This window comes from Oryctolagus cuniculus, chromosome 14, assembly GCF_964237555.1.
Source record: "Oryctolagus cuniculus chromosome 14, mOryCun1.1, whole genome shotgun sequence".
NCBI classification, from domain to species: domain Eukaryota; kingdom Metazoa; phylum Chordata; class Mammalia; order Lagomorpha; family Leporidae; genus Oryctolagus; species Oryctolagus cuniculus.
Window position 1 is genome coordinate 95,045,179 of NC_091445.1, and position 20,912 is coordinate 95,066,090.

Consider the following 20,912-nt stretch of genomic DNA (forward strand, 5'->3'; position numbering starts at 1 on the left):
CTTGTTCAGGAATAGCTCTCCTAAGATTGCTTTGGGTTCCCTGACAAAAATCTTCAAAAGTCATAGTTTAAAGCTGTAGCAAACACTAGGATATTTCATATTGTCGTTCTTGGTTCCCTGTTCACCCGTGGGTGCCTGGGGTTTGCAGTAGGTTCAGACCCTGAGCCATGGTCTCCTTTGCTCAATGGGTGGAGTTAGAGTCTTTGAATAAGCTCGTAGGTCAGGACATGGTGGGGGGCAATCACAGCACAGTTCCACTTGGCTGGAAATTGAGTGAGGGCCACTGTGCCCAGCAATGACATGCACTATGTAAGGGTTAAGGGGATTATTTTTCTTACTCCACAGCCGATGTAAGGGTTAAGGGGATTATTTGTCTTAATCTACAGCCAAAACACCAAAACTTTGCATCCATCTGCTACCCATTTCATGTCTGACACCTCAGACCCATTTTCACTACAAATTTCAGGAATACTAGCAGTAACATGAAAGTGCCTGTGCGTTCCAGTGTGAACTTATGATAATACTAGCAGTGACACGGACGTGCCTGTGTGTTCCAGTGTGAACTTATGATAACACTAGCAGTGACACGGACGTGCTTGTGCGTTCCAGTGTGAACTTACGATAACACTAGCAGTGACAGGGACGTGCCTGTGTGTTCCAGTGGGAACTTACGATAATACTAGCAGTAACACTAGCAGTGACACGGACGTGCCTGTGCGTTCCAGTGTGAACTTACGATAACACTAGCAGTGACAGGGACGTGCCTGTGCGTTCCAGTGGGAACTTACGATACACTGCTGCAGACTTTCCAGGACCGATGCTGGGGCAGGTGTTTGACACGGCAGTCAAGTCCCTGCCTGGGGCACCTGCGTCCCACATCGGCGAGCCAGGCTTGAGGCTCAGCTCTGCTTCGGGTTTCCTGTCCCTGCTGACGCCCACCCAGTGAGGCAGCAGTGATGGCTCACGTTCTCAAGTCCCTGCCACCCGTGCGAAGACCTCGGCTGAGCCCTTTGGCCTGGCACAGCTCTGGCTATGGAGGGCCTTTGGGATGAGAAGCAGTGAATGGAAGATTCTCTCTCTCTCTCTCCTTCTATCTTTCAATCAAATACAAAGTGAATTAGGAGCCAGAGCTGTGTATGCTAAGTCCTTGGGCCCCTTAACCCACATGGGAGACCGAGAAGAAGCTCCTGGCTCCTGGCTTCGGGTTGGCTCATCTCTGGCCATTGCAGCCATTTGGGGAGTGAACCAGCAAATGGAAGACCTCTCTCTCTCTCTCTCTCTCTCTCTGTCTCTCCCTTTCTCTAACTGTAACTCTACCTCTCAAATAAATAATAAATCTTTTTAAAATGTGAATTAAAAATATTGCTTTTACCAAGAGACATTTATATTTATTTGTGCTATATCTAACAAATCAATCAGCACTTGGAATATTATTTTAAACTCATAATAATATCTTTTCCTCATTCATGTATCGCATCTTTAAATGTATCTTGCCCCCTTTGAATAGTATCAGAAGTGATGACGTTTCAGGAGGGACTAGAAAGTTGGTTTGATTCTGTAGCTGTCCAGCCACCTTCCAAGGGAGGAATGCTGCCTGTGCGGCCGCCTGGGCCATCTGCAGAATTTCTGCTCGCTATTGCACTGTGCTGTTGCTTTGCTTACAGTCTAAGTCAACGCTGTTGTATTCGTATTATCACTTTTCACTGATCAAATTTATTTTATGTTTACTGTCTCTTCTAGCATCATTTCTTGGAAGGTGAAAATATTGGTGTCTTCCAGTATACTTCTGCTCATCCACAGTTTTAAACTTTGAATTATATATTTGAAAGACACAGAGCGAGGGGGCAGAGAGATGAGAGAGTGAGCTCCCATCCACTGGTTCACCCCACAAACACCGGCTGTGACCCCTGACTGCAGCTGCAGCTGGGACCCTGGAACATGTATCCTCATCACTGCCTCCCAGGAAGGCAGGGTTAGGAGCAGAGCCCGCTGTTCTGACAACCACTAGCCAAATGCCCTTCAAATTTTAGAAAGTTCTCGTTACTCTCCTACAATAGGTCTTAGTTACTATTGGGACAAAAACAAAGGTCAGGCTATTGACATTGTATCTGTTTTAACTGAATATCATCTATGCTGTTTCTGTCTCAACTTGGAAGGTTTTCTAAGAACACAGGTGTCTCTCCCTCCCCAGGAATCTTCAGCACCATCTCTGATGCTAAGCTCAACACAGCACACAGACCAACCATCCGCATCTGTCGTTGCTGTTGGAAATCACTTGTTCAAATTGTAAAGTTGTTTTAGATCAAAGTTTCTAACTGGGTTCTGATAATCACAGGACACCATTAGTTACCTAAAGAACTATGACTCTGGTGAGACGTTGGCCACTCGTAGTGTCAACCTCCACTGTTCCCTTTCTGTCTCCACCCTGTATCTGTCCAAGTGAGAAAAACCTCAGGAGGTCCTTCCTTCGGCACAAGGGGAGAGCTCACCAGCCAGAGGAGCCCAACCCACCAGCAGGAGCCCTCAGAGCAGCCCCACCCCGCCTCAAGAGCTGCTGGGTGGTGCCTCCCCCAACTCTCAATCCGCTTTTGGATCTGCTGCCAGGCGGTGTGGCCACCCCTAAAAGTCTCAGCATGTGAGTTGCAGTACATTTATACCCTCTTGATGTCTGTGTGTGTGGATTGGCTTTTACCAGCATCTAACCCACATTTGAGCTTGGGGGTGTTCTTCTCACCTCTGTGAGCTAACTGCGAGGTGTATCACATATGTCATGGACGAACACCACAAACTGCATAATTGACTCTACATACATTTAAATATGGCGTAAGTACCTGTCCTGCTTTCTTACCATTGCTAAAGAGAAACAGCTATTTGGCATTTGCGTGTTCTCACCGTTCTGGGCAAGGCGTCCTCACCACTGGTTACGACGTGGCACTCTTTACTGTCACCTCCAGCGTCACTCCAGTCTGAGAGTGCCACGGCTTCTCCTGTCATCTCCATCTTCTTTCTTGGCTGTTTCTTGCTCTTGAACCCACTCACAGCCATCACCTGCTTTGTCTTCTACCTTGTCTAAGTAGATCATAATACACTCCACCTACTGCAGCAGTGGTCCAACGTCTGTGGCAAGGAGGCGAGCGTGTGAACAAGAATTCCTAGCTTCCTGCAAATTTGTCCCTACACAACAGAGCAGATGATGCCAACCACTCTCCTTTGTGACTATGGCCATGCTCTATGCAATGACATAGACAGTCTCAGCTAATGACACGCCACACATGCGCTGGTGACCCCATGATGTTATGTAACCTAGTGACGTCATGGCAATGTTGGTTTGTGTAACCACACTCCCTGATAGTCTCTCAGTGATGAAATCACGGATGTGTTTTTCAGAATGTGTGTCCATTGTTAAGGGACTCCTGGCTGTGTTAACTTATTAACTGAATGTAACTTGTATTAATTAAATCCACACCTGTTAACTATGTCATGGAATGAATGTTTGTACAAAGCACTGTTTCTGAACCTCTAGCCTATCCAAGTCTCCTCTTGCCCGTATCTGTCCTCATCTGTAAAAACTCCAGTGCTGTCCTGGTGTCTAACTGTGACCTGGACACTTGGCCCCTGTGAACTAAACATCTTTGGAAAACCGTGGTTTAATGAGTCAACGTTGTCCTATTTCCTACTCCCTGTCCGTACGATCTTCTCCGGGCAGAGGGAGGAGAGCGGGCACGGCAGGGTTCGGGAGACGTCACTGTGGGCTGTCCCAGGAGAGAGGTTTCTAGACGGAGTCAGCCTGGATCCTTGATACAGTGCAGCTGACAGAGACCTTGTGCTTGCTCATTGCGATAGGGACAGACCACAGGAGAAACCCTCATGACGAGAGTTTCAACAGCAACCTACTAGCGAGGGACATCGTACTTCAGGCTAGAAAATCCAAACCTGCGGGGCCGGTGCTGTGGCGTAGTGGGTAAAGCCGCCGCCTGCAGCGCCAGCATCTCATGTGCGTGCCCATTCGAGTCCTGGCTAGTCCACTTTCGATCCAGCTCTCTGCTATGGCCTGGGAAAGCACTAGAAGATGACCCAAGTGCTTGGGCCCCTGCACCCACATGGGATACCCATAAGAAATTCCTGGCTCCTGGCTTCAGATCAGCTCAGCTCCGACCGCTGCAGCCAACTGGGAAGTGAACCTGCAGATGGAAGACCTCTTGCTCTCTCTGCCTCTTCCTCCTGTGACTCTGCCTTTCAAATAAATAAATAAATCTTTAAAAAAAAGAAAGAAAGAAAAGAAGATCCAAACCTGCACAAAACCTCCCAGGTGAGGAAGCCATGAAGATGTCCCAGAAGCGCTGGCTTCTCTCACACTGGTCATTATGAGAAAAAAAATCTGGACATTTTAAAAATTGCTTCACTTCAAAATATAAAATACAGAAATTAAGTAACCTCTGTAATTCTAAAATGTCAAATATACTCGACATAATATATTATGTTTGCATTGGTAACTATAATTTTGAAAAGTGTACTGAATAACTTAAAAGAAAATGTCACAGCACAAGAGATAAATTTCAGGACTGTTCCTCTTTCTAATTTAACTGGAAGGGAAAGGCCTGGCAGTGACCTCTCCTGCCTCCACATGTTGTTCTTAATGCCCTACTTAAAGATATTGCTAGAAGCCAAGCCAACACACTTCGTTATAGAGGAAGGAAGAAAAATCCCTAGGAAGACATCATAAAATATGGGGCACATTAAGGAAGTGGATGTAAAATGACCACTGGCTAAATTTTTTGAGCTCTGGCTGAGGAATAATAGTGTGTGTCCTCATTTAGATCAGAAATGCTATTGTTGGGATTGGACTTATTTATCCTTGGTTATAACACCATGCTTACCCCTCTACTAATCTGGCTGTATACATATGGCATAACTAGTGTGCTTGAGAGATGCGATTGCCATGTCAGTGTCGGACACAGCGGCAGGCTCTGTAGCTGAGAATTCGAGAGTGGCCATTGGCTCCATCCTTGGGGCCTCAGCCACTTTGTTCCATGCTGAAGGAAGCAAAATGCTCAAATGTGTTCAGAAACAGTGGGTCTCAATCAAGGGCTCAGGGCTGCCCACCGGAATCTGTGGTTGTGTGCCAGGGCTGCCTTAACAGACACCATGACTGGGAGCTTCAAGAGCAGGAAGTTAGTCTTTCTTCTGTGAGTGTCTGCAAGTCCAAATGTCTCCCTTGTGAAGATACCGGCCCTGCTGGATCAGCATCTGCCCCAGTGATTGCTCCTCGACTTGATTATCTCTGGAAATACCCTGTCTCCAAATGAGGTCACACTCACAGGCACTGGGGTTGAACTTCAACATATGAATTTTATTGTAAACACAGGTGTTTTTGTTGTATTTGTTTGTTTGAGAGGAAGGGAAGGAAGGAGAGAGAGAGAGAGAGAATGAAGAGAAATAGACATGGTACAAGCTCTCCCATCCACTGCGCTGGGCTGGGCCAGGGCCTGGAGTCAGAAATTCAATCCATGTATCTCATGTGGACGGCAGGAATCTAATCACTCGAGCCCTCACTGTTCCCTTCCAGGGCCTCAAAGGCAGGAAGCAGAACCAGGCATTAAATCCAGGCATCTTAACTGCTGGCCCAAATGTCCACCCGACATGTGAAGTCTAAAGGACACAGAGGGACCCCTGTCCATGTTCTCACAGCAAGCACAGAGCTCCGCTCCCTGGGGAGACAGACACGCGGCAGACTCAACATTTCTGCACAGCCAATCACAAAGTCACAGGTTCGCACTCTTTAGCCACGCCCACGGTAGGAAGAGGAGATGGGCCCTCTCCCGGCTCTCAGAAGTCCCCTCATGGAGGAACTGCTTCCTTGGCAGGATTCGCTCTCAGTGCCAGTCCTGTGCAGGGCTCGGCCACAGGCTCAGCTCATGGGTGAAGGGTGGCAGCCCAGTCTGAAGCAACCGGCTTCCCTCCCACACAAATTTGGATGTCTGAATTCGGAATGTGTAGAGGCTGGAGGAACCAAACTGAATTACAGGAGTCCTCTTTTTTATTACTATTTTTATGTATTTGAAAGTCAGAGTTTCATAGACAGAAGGAGACACACAGAGAGCTCTTCCATCTGCTGGTTCACGCCCCAGATGGCCACAATAGCCAGGACTGGGCTAGGCCAGAACCAGGAGTCGGGAGCTTCTTCCAAGTCTCCACCATAGGTGCAGGGGCCCAAGTACTTGGGTCATTTTCCACTGTTTTTCCCAGGCCGTTAGCAGAGAGCTGGATCAGAAGTGGAGCAGCTGGGGTTTGAACTGGCGCCCATATGGATGCCGGCACCACAGGCTGCAGTTTTACCTGCTGTGCCACAATGCCAGCCCCCAGTTATGGCAGCCGACGGCCCTGAAGGCCTCTCCTATCTTCTGAGCATCCGTGGCAGCTGCCTTGTGCTCTGCTGGTTTCACCTTTTTTGAATTCCACAATGGTGCTACGTTCTACGTTCTTATAGATGAATCTGTTTGGTTTCTAAAGCCGTCAAAGCTGGCTTCCATTCTTTCTGTCTGACCCTCATTTGCATATTTGCAGCCAATTTTGCAGGGTTTCATTGAAGTTTCCTCCTCAGCTCCAGGACAAATGAGCAAGCCATGCAGTAAGTGTCCCCACAGCCACGGTCTGTCCTCCTGCTGTGCCTGGTCCCTCAAGGTTCTATACCGTGTTGAGCACCCGCTCACGGATTCACTGCGTTACAGGGGATAAGGACAGAGCCCAGGGACAAAACCAGATGGCAAGATGATTAGGCCAAGATAACACACCAAGAAAACACGGGACTTCGGGGAGAGTGAGTCAGGAACTTACTGGAGGGTCCGCACGCGGTCCTCAGGGACCTGCCAGCCGACTGCTGAGAGTGATGCGCTCCTGTCCCAGGCTCCCAGGGCCAGTGTGGCGCATTGCTGTGTGTGCGTAGAAGGTAGCTGGTGACAGCACGAAGCAGGCATTTGGTACGGAGGAGGTAGGGCTTGAGAGGCGTCCCATGCTGTGGACAGGGGCTGGAAGTGTGCAGTGTTTTCCAGCTCCCTGGGCTGTGTTGGACCCGGGCAGCAACCCCCTTCCATTTGCAGATATGGTGAGCTCAGAGGCCCCCAGTGACCCAAGGACACGCCAAGAACCCATGCCTGAGCCACAGAGCGAGAAGAGGAGACACTCGTGGTCACGTGTGTCTGTGCCTTCAGTGCCTCCTGGGCACAAACTTAGAAGAGATTAGGAATCTACTCACACCACTTGGAAGTTGGCCTCTAAATGCCTTCTGCATTTCAAAGTTTCTAGCACATTACAAAAAGTGATATTTAGAAATGCGACACACCACACTTATCAGTGGAATCCAAATACCACTTTGATATGACACTCGTCTTTGAAAATGTGTATAAATGTTCTTTAACATTCTAATGATTGATAACATTGATTTTCCTCCTTTTTTTTTATCTTTTATTTAATGAATATAAATTTCCAAAGTACGACTCATGGATTACGATGGCTTCCCCCCCCCATACCGTCCCTCCCACCCACAACCCTCCCCTTTCCCACTCCCTCTCCCCTTCCATTCACATCAAGATACATTTTCAATTATCTTAATATACAGAAGATCAGCTTAGTATACCTTAAGTAAGGATTTCAACAGTTTGCTCCCACACAGAAACATAAAGTGAAAAATAATAGATGATTTTTTTTTAAATGATGATGAAATCAGATCAGACCTATTGTCATGTTTAATCCCAGTGAGAGTCAAGTTGGGAATTGATAATTTTTTTTTTTACAGAAGATCAGTTTAGTGTACATTAAGTAAAGATTTCAATCGTTTGCACCCCCATAGAAACACAAAGTGAAATATACTGTTTGAGTACTCGTTATAGCATTAAGCCTCAATGTACAGCACATTAAGGACAGAGATCCTACATGAGGAGTAAGTGCACAGTGACTCCTGTTGTTGACTTTACAAATTGACACTCCTGTTTATGGCATCAGTAATCTCCCTATGCTCCAGTCATGAGTTTCCAAGCCTATGGAAGCCCCCTGAGTTCTCCGACTCTTATCTTGTTTAGACACGGTCATAGTCAAAGTGGAGGTTCTCTCCTCCCTTCAGAGAAAGGCACCTCCCTCTTTGAAGACCTGTTCTTTCCACTGGGATCTCACTCACAGAGATCTTTTTGCCAGAGTGTCTTGGCTTTCCATGCCTGAAATACTCTCATGGGCTTTTCAGCCAGATCCTGATTTTCCTCCTTGAAAGAATTCATTACACGGCCGGCGCCGCGGATCACTAGGCTAATCCTCCGCCTAGCGGCGCCGGCACACCGGGTTCTAGTCCCGGTCGGGGCACCGGATTCTGTCCCGGTTGCCCCTCTTCCAGGCCAGCCCTCTGCTGTGGCCAGGGAGTGCAGTGGAGGATGGCCCAGGTGCTTGGGCCCTGCACCCCATGGGAGACCAGGAAAAGCACCTGGCTCCTGGCTCCTGCCATCGGATCAGCGCGGTGCGCCGGCCGCAGCGTGCCGGCCGCGGCGGCCATTGGAGGGTGAACCAACGGCAAAAAGGAAGACCTTTCCCTCTGTCTCTCTCTCTCACTGTCCACTCTGCCTGTCAAAAAAAAAAAAAAAAAAAAAAAAAGAATTCATTACACTCTTTCTCCCACAACTTTTATGAAAATATTTCTTGTTGTAGATAACCCTACCAAATTTATTTAAAACAAAACATATATGAAAATTCAAATTTTTATCTTTTTGCATTTAACTTCTAATTTTTTCTCATGGCAAACTTGCATAACTAAAGTGTATTGCTGTGCTTGGTTGTATCTGCAAAGTGCACTGTCATTGGTATACCTGTTTGTGTTCACTGGGCTCCGAATTGTACCAGCATCACCACCATCGATAGCTAGAACTTTCTCACTTTCCCAAGTGGAAACTTTACACCCATTACACACGAACTCCTCATCCCCCTCCCCCTCACTCCCTGCAGCCCCCATTCTACTTGTTTCTCTGAATTTCCTTTATCTCAAAAATTCAATCAACATAATCAACGTTGAAAATTCACTGTGGCCTTGGAGTATCATGGACCGTTGTGTGATGCTCCGGTCAGGGGAGCACGGTGTGTCCTCAATCGTTACCACCTCTTTGCAGTGAGAGCATCCAGCATCTCTTCCTCTAGCTTGCCAGAGATAAGACACCTTCTCTCACATCTGCCGTCACCCTACTGTGCCACACAACCCCAGGAGTTGTTTCTCCTCTCTCAGAATTCTTATGCCATTTCTCATTGAAGGTTCCAAGCAGTAAGATATTTAAAATGTTAGCACACTTTTTTTGTTTTTTTTTTTGTTTTTTTTCCTTTTTTAAAGATTTGTTTATTTATTTGAAAAGCAGAGTTAGAGGCAGAGAGAGAGAGGTCTTCTATCTGCTGGTTCACTCCCCAGATGGCTGCAATGGCCAGAGTTGAGGTGATCTGAAGCCAGGAGCCAGGAGCTTTTTTTCCCATCTCCCATGTGGGTGCCCTTGCATTTGGGCCATCTTCTACTGATTTTTCAGGCCATAGCAGAGAGCTGGATCAGAAGAGGAGCAGCCAGGACTCGAACTGGTGTCCATATAAAAGATACCAGCATTGCAGGCTGCGGCCTCACCCAGAACACCACAATGTGGGCCCAAACAACTGTTTGAAACAGCAGAATATATTAACACTTGTATAAATTTTAAGGACAAAATATAAAACTTTCTCAGAAATACAGCCCTGAATGAGATTAATGCTCAGATCTTCCATGCATTTCATGAAGAGTGAAATGGATACACTGCCGTATCCAACTAGTGTAGTAGTTTTAGTAGAATTTTATCTTTACTCAATGGGCAGTACAACATAGTGCACACTTTATAAGATGAATTAAGGACTGACTACAGCTGGACACAACATTTGTGTTACAACTTCATAAAATATGTCTTCATACCTAACAGAATGACACAAGTTATATTTGAAGCACATCAATTACATTTTTGCTCAAGTGTTTGTCTAAAGTCCCTTTTTTTAAAAGATTGATTTATTTATTTGAAAGAGTTACACACAGAGAGAAGGAGAGGCAGAGAGAGAGAGAGGTCTTCTATCCACTGGTTCACTCCCCATTTGGCCTCAACAGCTGGAGCTGTGCTGATCCAAAGCCGGGAGCCAGGAGCTTCTTCCGGGTCTCCCACGTGGGTGCAGGGGTCCAAGCACTTGGGCCATCTTCCACTGCTTTCCCAGGCCACAGCAGAGAGCTGGATCGGAAACAGAGCAGTGAGGACTCAAACCGGCACCCACATGGGATGCTGGCCCTGCTGATGGCAGCTTTACCTCCTTCACCACAGTGCCAGCCTCCTAAATGACCTTTAAAACTTTGACCCTACAAAAATTTCCAACGTCATTTTGCTTTGCTGTCATGGAAGTCTTTCTTAGCTGGTTCACTCACCAGGTGAGCGTAAGAGCCACATCTGGGCCCGGCCAAAGCTGGGGGCCAGGGCCTCCATCCTGGTCTCCTACGCGGGTGGAGGGGCCCAAGCACTTGGGCTTGAACCAGTGCTCCGACAGGGATGCTGGCCGTGCCAGTGGCTGCCTAGTCTGATGCTCCACGATGACGGCCCCAAGGCTAATGCTTTGACAGCACGGCCCTGGCAGTCCTTGGAAATGCTGCCGTAAGCCTCCACCCACGGTCCTCGAGGGTTTGACGCTAATGCTTGACCCTGACACCCATTCACCTGGGTAACTTTTATCTTCTAATTATTGTTTTCCACACTGATCCTTTACCTAACCCAGAGAAAATGCTCCCGAAACCCATGACTGAGTCTGAGGATGAAGACGTGAGTGAGTGGAGAGACCAGTTTCAGGCCTACAAGGATCTGCAGCGTCCCCGGAGTCTGCAGCCGTCATCCACAAGCCCGGAAAGAACACAGCACATGCAGAATTGTCCCAGAATCACCCCCACGGCAGCCGCTGCAGCCATGCGACCGCAGCCAGTGGGTTTCTGACAAAGCAAACATTCGTTGGTCTCAAGTTCCCATCAGGAGCGTTTGCAAGTGCATTCACAGTGTAAATCACTTTTAGACCAGGAACTAAACATTTATATCCAGAGAGAGAAAATGTAGTAAAAAAATATCAATCCTACATTTTATTGTCTCTCCTTTTCACACTTTCTGACACTGTGCTGTTTCCAAGGGCAACTCCGGAGATAAAGTATCTTTGCTGGAAACAGCTTCCTCCCGTCTGGGCAAGCGTTGAAAGAACACGTGGCTGGCACGGTGTCCAAATATCAAGAATATTTCCTGTCAAGGGCGTTTTTGTTTAAAATTTTAAGAAAAATGTAAGTCGGAGCTTTCCTGCACAGTCTTACATGAGACTTGATAGAGAATGACAGCTATATCATGTTAAATTCAATCAATGGACAGTCAGCTTGAAGATCCAAACCTTTGAATCTCATGAAATGAGAATAATATTCCTATCAAGAAACCTCATCTTCGATAAATTTATCCAAAATATGTGTACTGTAGCCACAGCAAAAATAAAACAAAACAAACCAAACAAAGCAACCCTAGGGGCAATGTTATGCTTAGCCCATCACAGCTAACAGTTGGTGTCTATTAAGAACATGAATCTTCTTAGTAATATCTGCAAATTGCTCCTCTCATTAGCTGACAAAATAATTTAAATATGCAGTGGGAAAGAAATATCTCCTTCCAATTTCTCACATTTTTGCTTTCTAAAATTAAAAGGTCTGTGTCATGTAGATTAGCTGTTGTATATTATTACACAATGCTGCTTGGCGGGTTCTGGGGAGTTCTCAGAACTAAGTGCTACCTCCTCTCTGGAGACTTCCAAGTTTGATATCAAATCACAGAAGCTGATCTCCTCGCTTAGGCGTGAGGATTTCTGAGACCCCCACCGCCACCTCAGCTCTGTCTCCTGTGTGGACCTCTCTCTCCTCTCTGGATCAGTGCCCGCCTCTTCCAGCCACCACGAGGTGCCATTCGGGTCTCAGTGCAGGTGACAACTCCTGAGAGACCTTCTCTGAAACTCACGACAGGCGTCCCTTGGAGAAGAGCAGTGCCGCTCAAAGCCACCTGCCCTGCGCTAGCCTGGGCGGACGGTTCAGCCTCTTCCTCACCGCCCGTTTTCTCCAGCGGCCAGCAGGCTGGGGAGAGCGGTGTCATGTCTGTGCTGCTCGGCCAGGCCAGGCACCTGACTGACAGCGACACTGCCTCCTCCCTGTGTCACTGCTCTGCTTTGCTAGCACATAGCTGATACTTGCAAATGTCACACTGAAGCGAGTCACTCACAAACCAGGACGGAGTTTGTGATGCACTTCGCCCCATCCACAAAGCACAGTAGATAACAACGGGTGTTATATAAAAATGAACGTAAGACCCTGAAGTGGGGGCAGAAATCAACAAGCATTTCACAGGAGAGGATTTTTGGGGGTCAAGTGGACAGCCAGGAAGAAATTCAAGCCATTAGGGAAATGCAAAGCAAGACCCAAGGAGCTATCACCACACATCTATCAGAATAAGTGACGTGAAAACAAAACAAAATAGTTGCAATGCTAAATGCACGCGACCATGTGAAGAAACTGGATTCCTCATACCCTGATCACAGAAATGCAAACTAGCACAGCCACTTTTGAAAACAGGTTGCGGCTGGCGCCGCAGCTCAGTAGGCTAATCCTCCGCCTTGCGGCACCGGCACACCACGTTCTAGTCCCAGTTGCCCCTCTTCCAGGCCAGCTCTCTGCTGTGGCCCGGGAGTGCAGTGGAGGATGGCCCAAGTGCTTGGGCCCTGCACCCCATGGGAGACCAGGAGAAGCACCTGCCTTCAGATAGGTGCGGTGCGCCGGCCACAGTGTGCCGGCCACGGCGGCCATTGGAGGGTGAACCAATGGCAAAGGAAGACCTTTCTCTCTGTCTCTCTCTCTCATTATCCACTCTGCCTGTCGAAAAGAAAGAAAGGAAGGAAGGAAGGAAGGAAGGAAGGAAGGAAGGAAGGAAGGAAGGAAGGAAGGAAGGAAGAAAAAAAACAGGTTGCACATTGCTTACAAGGCATACAACTACCCTATGTGATCCAATGGTTGCACATTTGGGCATTTATCCCAGAAACCCAAATGTGTGTGGCCTCTGAAACATATGTGGAGGAATTGTAAAATATAACTTTGTGTGCAAAGCTAAAGCCTGGGCACACTCGGGGGTTCTTCCCGGCTGACAGATTAAACAAGCGAGGCACACCCAGGACGTGGAACACAACTCAGAAACACGAAGAATCAACAGTGGACACGTTCAACAGCCAGGGTGAATCTTTGGGTTGTTCAATAGAGAAAAAATATAAAACCACTCCTACACTGTATGCTTCCGTGTCTGCGTCATCCTTGAAAGGGCGAGGCCGGTGACATAAAGAGCAAGTCAGTGGTTGCCAAGCGTTAAGGAGGAGGCCGGGGCGGGAGAGCCGTGAGGGCACTGCAGAAGGCGCTGAGAGGGACCCAGGGGTGATGGGATGCTCTGTGTCTCGGCGTCACCTATGGCTCTGTGCTCCCAACGATGTCCCATCACCGCTATGTCGGTACCCGCCCTGGACAACTTGCTGCACACTACGTGGACCTGTGCTAGTTCCTACAACTTCACGTGGATCCACAGCGTCTCAAGAATTTTCCAAAGTTTGATTTAAAAAATTGGTAGCTGATTTATTGCTCTTCCGAGGTCAGCAGTTCATTGGCCACTAATTACTCACTCGGCTGCTTCCAGCAACCGAGGACTATTTTTAAGCTCATTAACCACTCAGAAAGTTTATGAATAACATCTCAGCAACTGGGTTCTTAGCAGCTCATGAAATTACCTAGTGAGTCTGACTTTGTGGCAAATTTCCATTGTTTGCTAGTGTGTGCAAAATTATGGGTATACCGGGTAATTTTCCCGGATAAGAGTAAATAATTATTAACTTAAAGTCTGTATTTGTGTACATACAGGTGGGTTAAGTTCATGGACATTTACTGTCCTTGTAGGTTGGGTGACCCTAAAATCCTGTGCTCACCTGTGTCAAAGCGGAGGAGGGAGGCACGCGTGCCGCCGTAAAGTCACTGCTCGGTCGCATGTTGGAGCCCTAGTTTGGCTTCTACTTCTAGCTGCCTGCTCTTGGCAACATCAGAAGCAGTGCATGGTAGTCCAAGTGTTTAGACTCCTGTAACCCATGTGGGAGACCCAGATGGAGCTCTAGGCCAATGGCTTGTGCCTGCCCAACCCTGACTGTTTAGGGCATTTGGGGGAGTGAACCCAGTGGATGGAAGATTTCTTTCCATCTTCTCTCTCTCTCTCTCTCTCTCTCTCTCTCTCTCTCCACAGCTAGCTATTCATGTGGCACTGTGGAAGTTGGTCCAGTCGGGCCAATCTGCACAGCCCTGTGCTGCCAGCTTACACTTCAGGTTCAAGTGTCTGGCTTCTGCAGCACTCCTGTAACGGGCTCAGGCTGGTTCCCCAAGGCTTGCTGTTGACTAGGGCTGTGTCCTGAGACTCCTCAGCCAGCTCTCCTCCACAGCCTGTACCCTGCTGATCTGTATTCTCTCTCTGTCTCTCCCACTTTTTTCTGAAGTTTATTTTCATTTATTTGAAAGGAAGAGCAACAGAAAGAAAGACACATATTCAGAGAGAGGGAGAGGGAGGGGGAGAGAGAGAGAGAGAGAGAGAGAGAGACAGAGGTCTTCTATTTGCTGGTTCACTCCCCAAATGGCTACAACAGCCAGGACTGGACCAGACTGAAGCCAGGATCCTGGAACTCCACCTGAATCTCTCCTGTAGGTGGTAGGGTCCCAAACACTTGAACCATCATCCTCTGCCTCACAAGATGTACCAGGAGGAAGCTGGATCACAACTGGAGCACCCAGGACTTGAGCCGTTACTACAGGATGGGACACAGGCAACCCAAGCAGTGGCTTCACCTGCTGAGCCACACCCACCCTGCTCTATCGATCTCGACACCTTATTGCCCAAAGATGCATTGATTTCAAAGACTTTGGTCCCCACCCCTTGCTATTGGGTCTGCCACCCAGCTTTCTCTATTCACTTCCAGATTTTTCTGATTGTCTTAAACATCTCTGAATTTATCTTGATTCTCATCAGAACTCCCCAAAGAAGAATTTTCAGTAACAAGTGTTGGGTCTGAAATCCTCATGCAAACTGGTCTACTTCCTCCCCAGGCCTAGCAATGAGGGCAGGCCCCAGGAGAGAGAAGCATCGCTATTCTACTGATTGTCAAATTTAAGAAATGAACAATGACTAGAGATGGACATTTGGGTAATTTAATAAACTTAATTTTGCCAAGTGTAGAAGTCTTAATGCAGGACTCATGAAATCTTAGGAAGGTAAATTGAATTTAAAATCATTCTCTGATTCACCCGACAGTACCCCAGCTCCTAAGGGAAATCATTCAGGATTACTTGCATAACTCAGAAGAACGGTGTCAAGGTGACCTCAGGCAACCCCACTCAAAGGGCACATCAATTAGCTATTGCTGTTAAAGGCAGTGCTGTGACTGATGTCCACCATGGGGGCGTGAACAACGCAGTGGACTCCGCAACCAGCAGCCATTCGCCTGGGGAAAATTCTTCAAATCCATCAGCTAGAGCCTTTAGAAGTGAACCCAGTGCTCACTGCAGATGGAGAACCATGTATCCAAGAGAATCAGCCAGAGCCCAGCAAGAACAGGTGGCATCTGAATAGCACCCTGTCCCCACCTGCCTCTCCCTCCTGCCCCAGAGTCTATGTCATGGAACGAGCACAGGAATTCTTCTTCAGGAGGGCGTGGCCAGGAAAATGTGGCTCCACCCCAGGAGGGAAGGCCAGTGTGCTTTCTCGGGCATCAGGCCAGTCTTGCAGGAGCTGTTGCAGACAGCATCCACCAGCCCCCACCCTGTAGGGCAGAAGCCTGTGCCGTGCTCGGTAGCTGAGTCTCCGTCAGTCCCGCTCAACTGCCCGTGGCTGGTGGCAGCTCCACACTGGGAGACACAAAGGGAAAGTGCAGCGTCCACGCCCCACCCCTGCGCAGCAGCCCTGTGCACTGGGGGCAGGGCCCCGGCTGGGGAGGGGGCGGTCAGGACTGTGCCCTCTGCAGGTGTCTTGGGGTCCTCAGTGTTTGTGAAAGGGTGTGCACAGTTCCATGCTGAAGGTCCTCGCCGTTCTCTTCAACGGGTCGGCCATAGTCACTCATCCTTGTCAAGTGACTCGAATTGCTACCAAATGTAGGCTACTGCTTTTTGCCTTATTTTTAGTTCCATACACACAGACCTAAGTATTGCTGATCACTAAGCACATGCAGAAAAGCAGGCAGGAGGGGGCTAGGAGCCCCCTGACACCAGCTCAACTTTTCTGAGAGCCAAGTTCAAGCTTCCGGTGTTGCCTCTCCACCCTGTTTCCACCCTTCGCGTAACCATCACTATTCCCTCCCTTGCTTGTTTTGGGTGTTGTTTACCCTTCTTTGCCCTGCTTTCTAAGTGGGAGTTGAGGCCATTGATTGGAGACATTTCCTCCTGCATGCGAATATTGGGTTATCAATGCTGTCTACCTCCTGGCTAACGCATCCCACCGTGACCTCCCCAGGAAGGCGTCCGTCAATGTGGACGGACTCTGCAGACTGTGTCACCACACAGGCTTGGCCTTGCCGAAAGGCTGGCTTGGCCTGGTGTCTGTGTTCACACCACCTAGAAAACGCATTTGGCACAACGTGGAGGCGAGCACTGCGCTGGTGTGTGATGGGGCTGCACCCTGCTCCCTGTCTTCATCAGAAATGGGGTGGAGGAGCCGCTGCTGCACCACAGCCAGCAGGCAGGAGAGCTGACCGTCCCTCTGGTCAGCCCCCGGCTCTGCCCCACTGAGAGCCCCAGAAGTCTGGAACTGTCCCACAGGAGGAGAGAGGAGCCTTGTCTTCCACAGCCTTGTGCACACTGGATGCATCTAGAAGGTGCACACACTGCAATACCAGGAGCGCCCTGGGAGACTCTGGAAACAACAGTTGATGAATGGGAAGGTCTTTATCATCATTTCTTAAATTCAGAGCTCAGCTTTTGAATTCTTAGATGGCAAATAAATTGATGAGCAGAATTTCTCACTACGTTCAATGACAAATGTGTTTGCTCCTTAGTGAGATCCAAAGAATTTCATATTTCTTAGACTCTGCCCGAAGAAATGAGGAAAATTAGAAAGTACTTTTAGAAGAATAAAAACAAGAACTCAATGTATCAAAAATTATGGAATGTACCTGAAGAAGTGTTTGAGGAAAATTTATAGCTGTAAATGCCTATTTTTTAAAAATGATAGCAAATAAATAACACACACTTCCAACTTAGAAAGCTAAACAAAGAAGAGGAAAGGAAACCCAAAGCTACCAGAAATAGGAAAATAGCAGAGGGAAGCAGAAACAAATGAAATAGAGTAGAAAAATCAATGGAATCAAAAGTTAGTTCTTTGAAAAGATCAGTCACATGGACAAACATTTTAGTAGGCTGACAAACAAATGAGAGACGATTCTACATCATTCCTGACCCAATAGATACCAACTAGATTGTGACAGATACCATGAACAATTGCATGCCAGAAAATTGGGTGAGTTGATGAAGGGCTGGAAAATGCAGTGAAGCCCAATGCAAGGTGCCGGGGGTCCGGGGAGGGGAGTGGAGCCTGAGCCAGCACCTGTCCCCAACTCCGCTGTGTCCTTGCCCTTGGGTAGGACATGACTGGCAATGCAGCTCTGTATGTGGACCACTGAAGTGTCCCCCTCCAGCTCAGACTCGGGGAAGCTGTGGACACACAGTTCAGGTCCCCGACTACTGACAAGTCTCTGCTGAGGGACAACCACTTCAGTTCCCATAATGTATTAATTTCTTACAGAAATGCTAAAACCAACTGACTCCACAAATAGTCCGAGAAGTAGGCTTTCATGGTATCAAATGATGTGTAAACTCTGCCAGTATAGGACATTTGCTTCACTTCCAAGCTATGCTAGCATGTAGCAAAGCCTGTTTCCTAATGCAGTCAAGTGATATTGACTGATGCCCAACAATGCTGACTGTGTGGTTGTTAACCTTGACACCAGGCACTGTCCATTATAAAGAAGAAAGCACAGAAAGTCCACACGCCACTATATTTTCCCCAGCAGGTTTGAAGTCGAGTCTACCTTAGCATTTTAGCTTGTCCTTAGAATTGTAAAGAAAACCATTTGCAAAGTCGGTATACTTGTTATCCATGAACACCAACATTAAAACTTCTTTTTTTAAAGTGTAAATCCTGGATCAACTGATCTACACATAAGAAAATATTTTTTTAACAGAAGGAGATTCTGGAAGTCCTGTGTCCAGGCTTGTTTTGCAAAGGCCTCCTTCAGTGAAGGAAACCGAGAGTTGTTGCTGCTGCCGTTGGAATGTTTTTGGGTGATGCACAGTGGAACTCCCACCTGAGAGGCATCCGGGGACCTCACCCGAGAGTTCACCCCCGAGGACTCCGGAGTTTGAGCTACAGTCAACTCTGTAATGTTGGTTCCTCTGGGAACCCTGACAAGTCCAAACTTCCATGGTGACCATTCCAATCTGAGGGCCACGTGGTCCTTTTCAAACTCAAGGTAAGATTCATAGACCTTGCTTATCATGACTGAAAACATCGATGTTTTTAAAAACCAATGCCTTCACCTGACATGTCCGTTTACTCTGCAGAATTCCAGTATAAGCAACTTACAATTTGAAGTATATTAACAATGGAGAACTCACAAGAATCAGAGAAGACATGCACTATCACAGTTGATAAAGAGACTGGTTGAGATAATTGCTGATTCTCCCTTTTAATTTCACAGGGCATGTTCCCATGTTAAATCTAAAATGAAATCTTTTAAAGTATTGACTTCTACAATATCTCTTGTAAATTATCTTAAATGGTGTGCCTTGGGGAGCATAAATAAATAAATAAAATTATTTTAATGGTCTGCCCAGCTTCATTAAATTTCCAATGTAATAAAAGGAGATCAGTATTTTCAGTTGCATAAATATAAGTTTGGATTCATGATCTGCCACTTACTCGTTAGGCAATATTAGACAAGTTGCTGATCTCTGCTGAACCAAAACACTTAATTTACAAATCTAAGTTTGCTGAATTAATTCATAATAGGTTTGGCAGTAGCATGGATATGTAGATGGGCAAAGAATCACGGATTTAAGTAGATTAGCAAACACAAAATCGAACAGTTACTAAGGAGCTGTTAGGATCTTCACCCTCGGTCATAGGGCCAGGCAAATTTTGGTTAAAGGTATGAAGTTGAAGTGCAACTCAAGAGTATGATGCAATGAGACCCTGTGCTGAAGTCAGGGACTGGGCAAAGGCCATTATCGTTGGGCAGAAGTGGACACACACCGCAGGTGTGTGCTCCTGTTGTTCCAATGGTGATAGAACCTTGGTACACTCCACATGCCTGTCTGCCTGTCCATCTTAGCCTCCAAGAAGAGTTTTGTGCAACCACTGCATGATGTTGATGCAGTGCCCCATGTGCACCGGGAGAAAACACTTTCTAAATCTCTATTTTGCCAGGCTGGTGTTGTGGCATGGTGGGCCATGCCTGCAATGCTGGCATCCCATGTGGACACCAGTTTGTGTACCGGCTGCCCTGCTTCCAGTCCAGCTCCCTGCTATGGCCTGAAAAAAGCAGCAGAAGATGTCCCAAGTGCTTGAGCCCTTGCCACCCTTGTGGGAGACCCAGATGGAGTTCCTGGCTCCTGGCTTCAACTTGGCACAGCCCTGGTCTTTCGTCCACTTGGAGGATGACCAGTAGATGGAAGACTGTGTGCGTGCGTGTGTGTGTCTACCTCTGTCTATGTAGCTCTTTCGAAATAAATAAGCGAATCTTTAAAATAAATCAATACATTCCTATTTTGCAAAGCAAACGATGTCACCTTATAAAGAAGCTCTCCTCACAAAGGGAAAGGCACACCTTGCTGGGTAAACTCAGAACTTGCTGGCGCGCTGTGCTTAGCAAGTTTGAGATGGCTCATGTGCTCTCAGTGGAGAAGGCGACCCCAGCACAGCATGTGTAGCGTCACGCTGCTCAGCCTTGAGCTGCCTGCCCCAAAGTGCCCCTTCTCGAATCTCTGCATGTCCTTGATGTAATGAGTGAATTGCTAGGGATGCAGATGGAGTGCCATCAAGATCTCGAAATCCCTCCGAGGTGACCAGATGGCTCCTTCTCACCTTTTAATATTTAATCATGATCCTTGGGCGTGCTCCAAGAATTTTTTTTAAAAAACAGTAAAGTTTGAGCAAAGGCCATTTTCTTACTAATTAAAACAGTAAGTCATCAATAAAATCTACCCTACAATGCTTAAACTAGAATGTTTTTGCTTGAGTGTTTTCTAAACATTATTGTCGAAGACAGACCATCCTTCGGTAGGTGTTTTCTCTGCTGGAATAACATAATTGATCTTAAAGATCCTTCCCAGCTCTTAATTATGTGAGTCAGTGACAGGTTGCTAACACAGAGTCACAGTCAATGAGCAGCACTGGGGGAAAGCTTGACAAAATCTCTACCTTCCAAAACAAAACCAAAGAAAGGGAATGGTAGGGCTCTACTTTCCTTGCTAATGCTATCATTTTGGATGTACTCAGTAGCAAGATCATTGCCAAATATAATTGTCTTAGGCTTCCCGGTGTTGCCACTTCCTTCCGTTTACTCTAGAGAACAAATTTTTAACATCAAATAGCATTTGTTTAAATGAAGGCCATGTGCTTGGGTTATGGGCACATCATGAGGAGCTGTGCTCTTCGTCGTCGGCTTGCATAAAACAGATAAATGCGTCTTGGAGGTCTAAGTAGCAAGTCTTGCTGTGGAAGCATTTAGCTTATCTTTGAAAGGCTATGATTCACTCTGAG